This window comes from Cupressus sempervirens, chromosome 7 (genome assembly GCF_028749045.1).
Source record: "Cupressus sempervirens isolate cs-2001-9-10 chromosome 7, ASM2874904v1, whole genome shotgun sequence".
Classification (NCBI taxonomy): domain Eukaryota; kingdom Viridiplantae; phylum Streptophyta; class Pinopsida; order Cupressales; family Cupressaceae; genus Cupressus; species Cupressus sempervirens.
Window position 1 is genome coordinate 154,591,291 of NC_143124.1, and position 9,868 is coordinate 154,601,158.

Sequence of the window (9,868 nt, forward strand, 5' to 3'; positions counted from 1 at the left end):
AAATATTGCTATTCTTAAGTATAAAAATGTACCAAAGTGTTAGTCCAAACTAATTATCCTTATCATGCATGTGAAAGGTTCATTTTAGTTGTTATATTAATTGATTTCAAGAATTACCTATTGAGAGATATAATTCTGTAGAGTGTCATTCATTTGATTGATAAAGATGGTTTCAATGATGAAGAGGATTTGAAGAAAATACGATTGAAGATCTTATGGAAATAAATGGGCACTTGAAAGAGTTAGAATTTGACAATATGATGTTGGTTTGATTATTTTATATGATTCAATTAATTATTGAGACCATGTTAAGTAATTAGGCAACAAAATTTTATACTAAAATAAGGAATAAGGTAATCGTGAAAAAGTATGGATTCAAAAAATTCTTTAAATGGTAAGTGTGCATAGATAAGTATGCAACATAAGGAACAAAAATATTAGGATAGTAACCACATTTTTGAATAATGATAATTAAGTGTTAAAAGAAGAAGACATATATTTAGGGAAATTAGATTGACTAGTCTTGGTCTATTGTACTTTCAGGAAATAAAATCTTTCCAAATGCTAACTTGGTCATTTACTGACAAGGTTTGGTATTTTAAAAAATTTCTCTGAAAAATGGTAAGTTTATTTTTCTATAAGTGTTAGCTATGGAGAACGGAAAGTATGAGGTACAAGATTTTCAATAAATCTTTTTACTATGAATTTAAGGTAAACTTTTGATAACCCTTTCATTCAATTTTCAATTCTCATAAGTTTCTCTTTAAACATTGGTTTAGAGTTGTGATTTCTTTGAGGATTGGAAAGTATGAGGCTTTCTCTTCAATTTTTTGGAAATAGCATCAATAGGAATTGAACATTTCTCCTTCTTATTTATATCAAATTAAAAGGAGTTAATGTAGATTCCATTTGTGATAAAATGCAAGAAAATGTAGAGGGTTGGTTTATGGGTGAAATCTTAGATAGTGATTTATTACTGGCTATAGCATTTCCCCTAGCCATTGTAAGCCATATATTGGTTCAAGATTCTAAAAACCATAATAATATTAGGTCTTAATGTATCATAAAGAATAATGGAAAGGTCTTGGTTTCTATTATTGGAGACACAATGATGTTTGTGTACAAAATACTCAATGAGTCATTTGCCACATTCACTCCAATTCAATCCTATACCAAATTTGGTTTAACCCATGAAAATAACATTTTGTCAAAGCCTCTTACTAGACTCAAAAGTTCTATAATGTTGGTTCATGGCTCTCAAAAAATCTAAATAAAAACCACATACAATGTTAGATCCATGAATGGGAAGCTAATTAGAACTGAATATTAAATAAGAGGTAAATTTATTTTATGTAGATTCTACTATAAATACATACCTATTTTGTAAAGTTGAAGATATCTAGATATGGCATAAGATACTATATCATGTGAACTTTTATAATATAGTTAAGGCAAGTATACATATCAAAGTGAGAAGTTTATTAGTTTGCATAATCTTATTAATTTTATGTGTAAACAATTTCAACTTGGTAAAATGACTAAGTGTATTTTTTTCAAGAAAGTTAGATTCGTCTAATGATATAATAGATCTAGTTCATAGAGATCTTTGTGGTCCAATGATAGTTGAGAGGTACTATGATGATCTATAATTAATTCTACTTATAGATGATTACTCAAGAATGGTGGCTATAATATATCTAAAATCAAAATATGATGTATTTAAAGTGTTCAAGTGGTATAAAAAAAAATTTAATAAATAAACTATCAAGAAATGGAAAGATTTGAGATTTGGTATAGGTGGACAGTTTCTGTCTAATATCTTTGTTTACTTTTATTCTGAGAATGGAGTGAAAAGGTAACTGTGTGCCCCTAGGACATAAAACTAGAATTGGTTTACAAAGAGTATGAATAGTTCTGTAGTTAATTATGCTAAAACACTAAAAATTTGAGAAAGGAGTTGTAGAAATGTTATGGAGAGACCATGTATGCAATACTATTTAGACCAGCAACTGAACCTAGTAGGAGAAAGGTCCAAAAGAGACACCTTATGAACTTTCTTATGGTAAAACTACTTTGGTGAACCTATGTAAAAGACTACTTTTTTATTTAAAACTGCATATGGATAATATCCAAGTAAAGAAGATGATTCTCAAAGAATTCATCATTCTTATCAAGAATACTTAAAGTAGAGAAAACTATTTGTTTCCATTATTGAGATTCCACAAAACATACTCCTCAAATATAATATTCTTCTACTGAGTAATCTCATTTGAAGTAAATAATATCAACTGAATAAAACAAGTCACTCCTTGTAAGGCCCACACTCATATCCTATTATAAACTGTAAGGAATGAATATGTTTAGGAGATAATTAGGTCATGATCGACATTTTGGTTACTAACAATTATTTATGAGATCCTATTAGAAACTGATGTAGATTTTGATTATTATAATGTTAATGTCATATCCAATAACATGAGGATGATAAGATAAGACCCCATGAAAACAAGTCTCAATATGTTCAAGCTAAGAACTTGGTCATGGCATTCAAGGTGTGATCTATAAGGCAACTAGGAAAGATAAATTAACATTCACTCTAGTGAGAACAACAATGAATGAAGGACACCAAGACATATGGTCACATTCAGAAATTGGTTTTAAATTAGGATGACATAATTATGGAAACATTCTAATAGTATGAGGAATTAACCCTAGAATCTCACACACAAACCCCTCATAATGTGAAAGAGGGATATTGCTAAGAATGTCACTATGTTTAATTTGATTGAAAGGATACTAGTTAACTAGTCTACACATTAGTGATTTTCGCTTAGGAAATATATGTTAAGACCCATTTTATATTTTTTCATGATTTACTACAGAGAACTTTAGAGCTTCATTATTATGTTAGAAAGAGTTGTGATAATATTTAGAATGATAACGAGTTATGTTAAGAAAGATAACTATTGGTACACATATTTGATATTTCAATGATTTGAATATCTTATGAGAATGATTAGATAAAAGTTAATTGTATACATTATGAGAATTATGAGATATTGGATTATTCTACACTTATCTGTATGTATTTTTATATTATTTCATTGGGCTACTAATGTTTAAGTTGAGTGTGTAGGATAGTTGAACCATGGAGATTATTCAAGGAAATAAGGTTCAAACATATGTGAACACAGTAAAGCCAAGGTGAATCTTTGGAAGATTCAAAACCTTATTGTATTGTGTTTGTTGCGTAATGTAATTGTGCATGGGAGTTATAAGTTTAAAGATCATGATTATTTAGAGACATGTCATCGTGATGTGTAAGTGTTTTAATGTGTGTGTGTGTGTGTGTGTGTGTGTGTGTGTGTGTGTGTGTGTGTGTGTGTGTGTGTGTGTGTGTGTGTGTGTGTGTGTATGTGATTTGACACTTGTGTTGTTTATGTGTAAATGACATGTCATATAGGGCTTTTTAGGCATGAAGTCACTTAACGTAAATTTAATTCCCCATTATGAAATTAGGTTAATCTAGCTTGCAGAGTGTTAGGATGAGTTACCTTCATGATGGAATTCAAATTTTAAATTTTACAGGAACTTTAGATAGCCTAAAAGTGGTTTCCAAGAGATATTTTTGTGAAAATAAGTCTTCCACATGGTAGTAGTATAGGTTGGAGGTCTAAATATACGCATAAGTTGGTCTAAGGGACTTAGGAGACCCTCTAAAATAATCATTTTCAAGTCAATTTGAAAATCAGAGTGTCACATGACTTCTTTCCTCATCCTACCACTTGGTTAAGTTCCTATTGGTAGAAAGGTACAAGGGTGTAAGAGGGGTAGGTGGGGATGGAAGTGGAGGTCCTTTTAGGGAGCTTGTGCTAAACTTAGTGGTTGTTCACCCACTCTCTAATTATAGAGACACTTAGGTTTTTGGGAGAAGAAAACTTAGAAACCAAGGAAGGAAAGCTCTTCATTAGCATTTCATAGCTATTAGCTTGGAAGGAGCTTAGTGCTTCATGCCATTTTTTCTCTCATCTCTTGAAAGTTGAAGGATGGAAAGTGTAAGAGAGTTCTTGCAGGATTTTTGTGTTGCATGTGGTGCATGTGAATGTGTTTGTTGAATCTATTTGCCTTTGGTTTTGTCTCTTAGATTGTTGTGGTGGACTGAATGTTGTATTGGGTGTGAAGGCTTCACTCAACCTTGGAAGGGAAGAGAAGAATTGTGGTGAAGGGGTTAGTTGGGCTCAACATTGAAGTTGAGAAATCCTCCTCTTGGAGAGGGGATGGTTTTCATGGAGTATGGGCTCCATAGAAGCCATATGCCTTTCTATTGTTCTATGGGAGGTATATGTGAGGATATTTGAAGAGGAGTAAGTGTTGATAGCCTTGTTGAGGCATGTGATTATTGATAGCCTTGTTGAGGTATGTGATTATTGATAGCCTTGTTGTGGCATGTTTCTCAGAAGCCTTATTGGAATGTTGCAATTGAAAGACTTGTTGTTTCACAAGGATATGGCATTCTCCTCCTTGAAGAGCCCACCTTCACCCAATGTTTATGATTCAAATTTTGAATCATTGTGAAAGCCTTGGTTGGGGATTGTGAATGTGTTGTTAAAGTATGGTATTCATGTTGGTTCTTTTTATTGTGACATTGTTTGAGTGTATCCCAGTTGAGCATTGTTTCCCCTAGCACCGGGGTGGCCTCCTTGAGGCCTAGGTAGGGAGGTGAGCTTCCATGGTTCAAATTTTTGAGTTTGTGTAGGTTGTGGAAATGAACATTATGAAGAAATTGGGGTTTCTCCCTTGACATTTTTGGAGGAACAAGTGTTATGAAGGAACCTATTTTTTTCATGTCATTCTGTAATGTGCTATGAAAGTAGAATCCTCATTTTTTTAAATCTCTGAAGTAAGAGAGGGTTAGGTCCCTCAATGTATACCATTGTGAATGTTTAAGATGAGATTTTTTGTTGTGTATATAGTTTTATTTGTAAGAGGAATTTGTACCATTTTCATAGTTACATAGAAAGGAAACAAATAGGTCATGTAAAGGAATATATACATCATTGTGGAATTCATGATGCAATAGCTCTTATACATAAGCAGATTCATTTATTAATCTCTTAGCCAAACCTTGTGGAAATTTCATGAGTAAGATAGTCAAAGTAATGCTTGTTTAAGGTAGGGTGAGTGAAATTATTGTAAAGTTTCATATTATGTGATTGTTGTAGTAAGTTTCCAGTCTTACACTTGTCCATATGTATGCTTGGAAAGTCATTCGTTATGGTTTCAATGAGAAGAAATTCAATATATGATTCAAATAAACTCTTATGAAACATTTAAATTAGAGTGTTAAGTTGAGTCATTTAATACTAAGACATCACTAGACTAGAATAACATTAACCCATCACCTAAGGAACCAATAAATAACCTGATATAAAATACTTATGAGAGGAACTTGTTGTAGATGCATATTTTCTCTCTAGACTTTGTATGGGGAGTAGGAAACAAATCCCCTCCCAATTATAGACCATTATTGTATTCCTTGAGATATTCCTTGGAATCCTCCCTATATAGCCCTTATAAAATTCAACGTTGAAAGCTAAGTGAAAATAATAAAACAACATTTTATATAATAATGGATACCCTAACATTCACTAGTCATTAAATTAAAACCGGGGGGGGGGGGGGCACATACATGTTAGAAAGGAAGTAAGTCACAATAAATTTTTAAAACCAAAAGCTAACCAAGGAAGCGGCCAACACACTCAACTCAACACTCATAATACATATAATAGGAAACAAACCGACCATATCGCAAGAAATTCTCACCTAAGTTGACAACCTTTTGCCACATCACCTACACCCTCACCTTACATGTGGGACGAAATCTCCAAACTCTGTACTCACACCACCATTCCCAAAAAAAAATGCATGACCTAGTGATTGGGTGCAGAATTACAATTTTTCTACATATATGTATTATGACATAAGTCAGAGAGTAGTGTATTGCATCCCACCTTGGAAGGAGTGTCATGATGTTTTGAGGAAAGGTGGACCTCAAATTGTTTGTAAATTATCTCCTTAAGTGGCCATGAGGAGGAAGCAAATATTAATGAGGCAACAAGGATAGGTGGTCCCCACCAAATCATGGGGCCCACTCCCCATAGGCAACAACTACCTAGCCAGTTATTTCGACTGGCTGGGTATGTCATCCTCCATCCACATCCCATCCCCATTTGCATTCCATCATTGACTGCACAGCTGTCTCAAAATGCCGTATCCTGACAGATGCTGATAGTCGCAGGGGTTCAATAGCCGCAGCCCATGCAAGACGTGATCCGCATGGCATGAAATCTAATTGTACACTGACTTGCAATCCATGTCATCCATGGAAAAATAAGTGGGATGGCTTAAATGAGTAAGATTACTTATTTTTTAATCCTTGCCCCCAATCATATAAATCGTGAATGGCCTAAGTGTTTGCAATTTTTTCTCCTTTGGAAATACCACACTACTTTTTAAAACCTTTTCCTAAAGTCACAACCAAAGCTGCAGGCATGTTTCTTTTCACAAAAAAGGATTTGTGCAATATTTACTAAATCCATTGTTTTATTATTAATTTCAATTTCAACTTTACCCAAGGGAGTGAGAGTAATGTTTTTATGGCTAGTCATTTAAATGCCAAAGTTTATTTTAAATTTTAAGAAAATCTAAGTCAATTTTTTTTTTGAAAATTCATTTTAAAAATTCTGTAGAAAATGGAAACTCTTGAATAATTTAAATTAATATTTTATAATAAATGATATCTTAATACTATAAATTAGAGCACTATATTATATTTATGTATAATCAATATTATATTAGTTTCTTAATATATTGAAAAATATATAACAATCATAAATTTTAAGATTGTAATATATTGTTTAAATTTGGAAAAATAATTATGATTATTATTTGTCAAAGAAAATAATTGTGACTAAAATTAATATATTATATCATTGTTTAATTTATTTCAACATATTATATCATTGTTAAAATCTATTTGAACATTTTTTTTGATAGGTAATCAATCAAAACCTAGATTAATTATTATAATTTATTGAAACTAATTATTATTATGTGTTAAGCTCGAGTAGATTCAAAGCCAAGTCCATTAGATTCAAAGCCAAGTCCTCCCACATGAGAGGCTAATGCTATGTTGTGTTATAGGCTCTTGACTAAAATATATTTCTAAATTATTTATCCTCTTTATAATTAATTTAGATATGCCATTTACTAAAAATAAATTTAAAAAATTAAATTAATAGATATATCATTAAATATTAATCAATTTTATTTTAATTAAAAATAAATTTGGTTAATATATTATTAAAATATTAATTGAAGGCAAGAGCCTACAATAAAATGGTAAATTGTGAGCCTCTTATTTGGGAGGTCTCATATGATAAATAATAATAAATCTTAGCTTTGACCTATTGCTTTTGAGAAAAAATATATTAATTTTAAAAGAATCTTTATAATTTAAACAAAAAAACCATTAACAAATAATTTTAATTCAAATGGTATATAAAATGTAAGGTTTCATCAATCCAATCTTATTCGTAGCTTCTATTCATTTATTAATATGATTATAAAGTGCCAATAAATATATAATCATAATTCATTTATATAAAGTTTGATAAACTATAATAATTATCTCAAGATTAATTAATTAATTGAGTGTGTGTGTGTGTGTGTGTGTGTGTGTGTGTGTGTGTGTGTGTGTGTGTGTGTGTGTGTGTGAGAGAGAGAGAGAGAGAGAGAGAGAGAGAGAGAGAGAGCAATATGACTTATTAAAAGTAATTGACTAGTTATAAAAAATAAGAGGTGGAATTTCCATGTGCATACGAGTGGTCTAATTTCAATGAGTTTTATTATTTTTTCTTAACAAGAGTAGAATATCACCATATATTATAATAAATAAACTGGTTCAAAAATAGCTCGTGAGGGAAAGAACAAAAAAGAAAACCCTCATTCATTACTCATAATATTCAAGATGTGTAAAGTGTAATCCCTAAACCAGAATTGTTAAGAAACCCAAAAGGCTTCCCTTATATCTTCTAGATATTCAAACTCTAACCACATATTGGAACACTAATGAGACTTTGTAAAATAGCCATATAAAGTGCCCATACAAATATAATCATGAATACATTTATATAAAGTTTTATAGACTTTAATGATTGTCTCAAAATTTATTGGCCATAATCCTCCATATAGATATCATCAATACCTACAAAATGAATGTGTTAGTTATAAAATTCATTTAAGAAAAAGGTCTTAGAAAATTGAATATCATTTCATAATTTCCTTACCATCTCCACTTCTTGTGTTTTGGTTAAGATCAATAGAAAAGGGCAACCCATATTGTTGGTCAGTTTGTTGATCATCTAATACAACAATGCACATTTAACACATCCATTCAGATAAAATTAAATTATAAACAAAAAAATCAAATATAATTTCAAATTTTTATTTTTTCTATCATAACTAAATTCTAAATCAGAATATTGTTCTCATAATCTATATCACATTATGTAACAATAAGAAAAATCAAAATTCCATTACCTCCACAAGTTTGTTGAAATGTTTGAGGATGAATAACCTTTGGCGTTGATGGTTGATCTCCACAAACTACATCTTGTTTATTTGATAAAGCACTAAATGCAATTAGAAATGTGAACTAAATAATTAATTTTAATAAAAATAGTTAATAGTGAGTAAATTACCATCTAGTACTTGTGTGTCATCTGTTATTGTTTGGTTCAAATCAATAGAGAAAGGCAATCGACGTCGTGGAGATTCTCCTTGATCAACCAAACCTATATTGACACATGTTCAACATATGAAATAAAAATAACAAGTATTGAGCTATATGTTGAAAATAATAAAGTATTTTTAAATAAATGTACTCACCTTGTTGTGATAGAATAACTCTTTCTCCTTGTATTGCTATGCATGAATGATTAATGACTTTTTTTCGCTTTTTCTTTTTAGAGTGTACAGAGGGGAATTTAAAATTTTCATGCTCATCAACTCTTTCACTTAAGTTTTGAGTCATAGGTTTTCTTTTTTTATGAAAAGATCGATGCTTATGCATTTTACTTGGACTAAACCATGGTGCCTTTCGCTTCATAGGCATGTTCTCTGAGCCAGGAATTGATTGAAAATTGGAACTTGAAGCAAGAGATGCATGTATCTCATTTCTAAATCTCCCAACATGTTGAATGAATATTTTTTTTTCATATTCTTCTCTAGTTGACAACTTTTGGATAAATGAATTTACATAATCAATGGAATTTTGAAGTTCATCATGAGAAGTATCAAATGATCTCACACAATCTATAGTAAAAAAATTAAATTGTAAAGTCAAAATACTTTTTTAAAAGACTATATTTCTTAAGAAAAAATTTGGTATTAAAACTTACCAGTTCTCTCATCTTCACCAATGTTGACTCCAAGTACATCTTGATCTTCTGAAGGTATAGAACCATCTGCAATTAGAAAAAAATCACTTAACTTTTTGATCCATAAAATAATTTAATATCTACTTGTAAACACACATTCTTATTACCAATGTTATAGTTTTTATGACCAAAATTCCCTCCAACTTTGTCGTAATCCTTAGCCAATGCAAGAACATCATCTATATTTAAGATTAGTTTAAGTAGATCTTAACAATATAATAATTGATTGTATATAATAAATTATTAAAATTATCTCTCAAATGATACTTACCAACCACTTGATCTTTCTGGTTTATATGGGTTCTCTTTAGTAGATCTAAAATCTTTAGCACATGTTTGCATGTGTTGCCTCTTTTTGCCCACTCACA

At 30.7% G+C, this 9,868-nt stretch overlaps 1 long non-coding RNA gene across 1 annotated transcript; it reads right to left on the reverse strand.

Annotated features, from left to right (window-relative positions):
• Nucleotides 1-8,388: 8,388 nt before the first annotated feature.
• LOC149545985 (uncharacterized) lies at nucleotides 8,389-8,857 on the reverse strand. Its single transcript, XR_016354309.1, has 3 exons — nucleotides 8,763-8,857; nucleotides 8,602-8,673; nucleotides 8,389-8,423 (listed from the first exon to the last, which is right to left on the reverse strand). It is a non-coding gene; the product is annotated as an uncharacterized LOC149545985 (long non-coding RNA).
• Nucleotides 8,858-9,868: the final 1,011 nt, after the last annotated feature.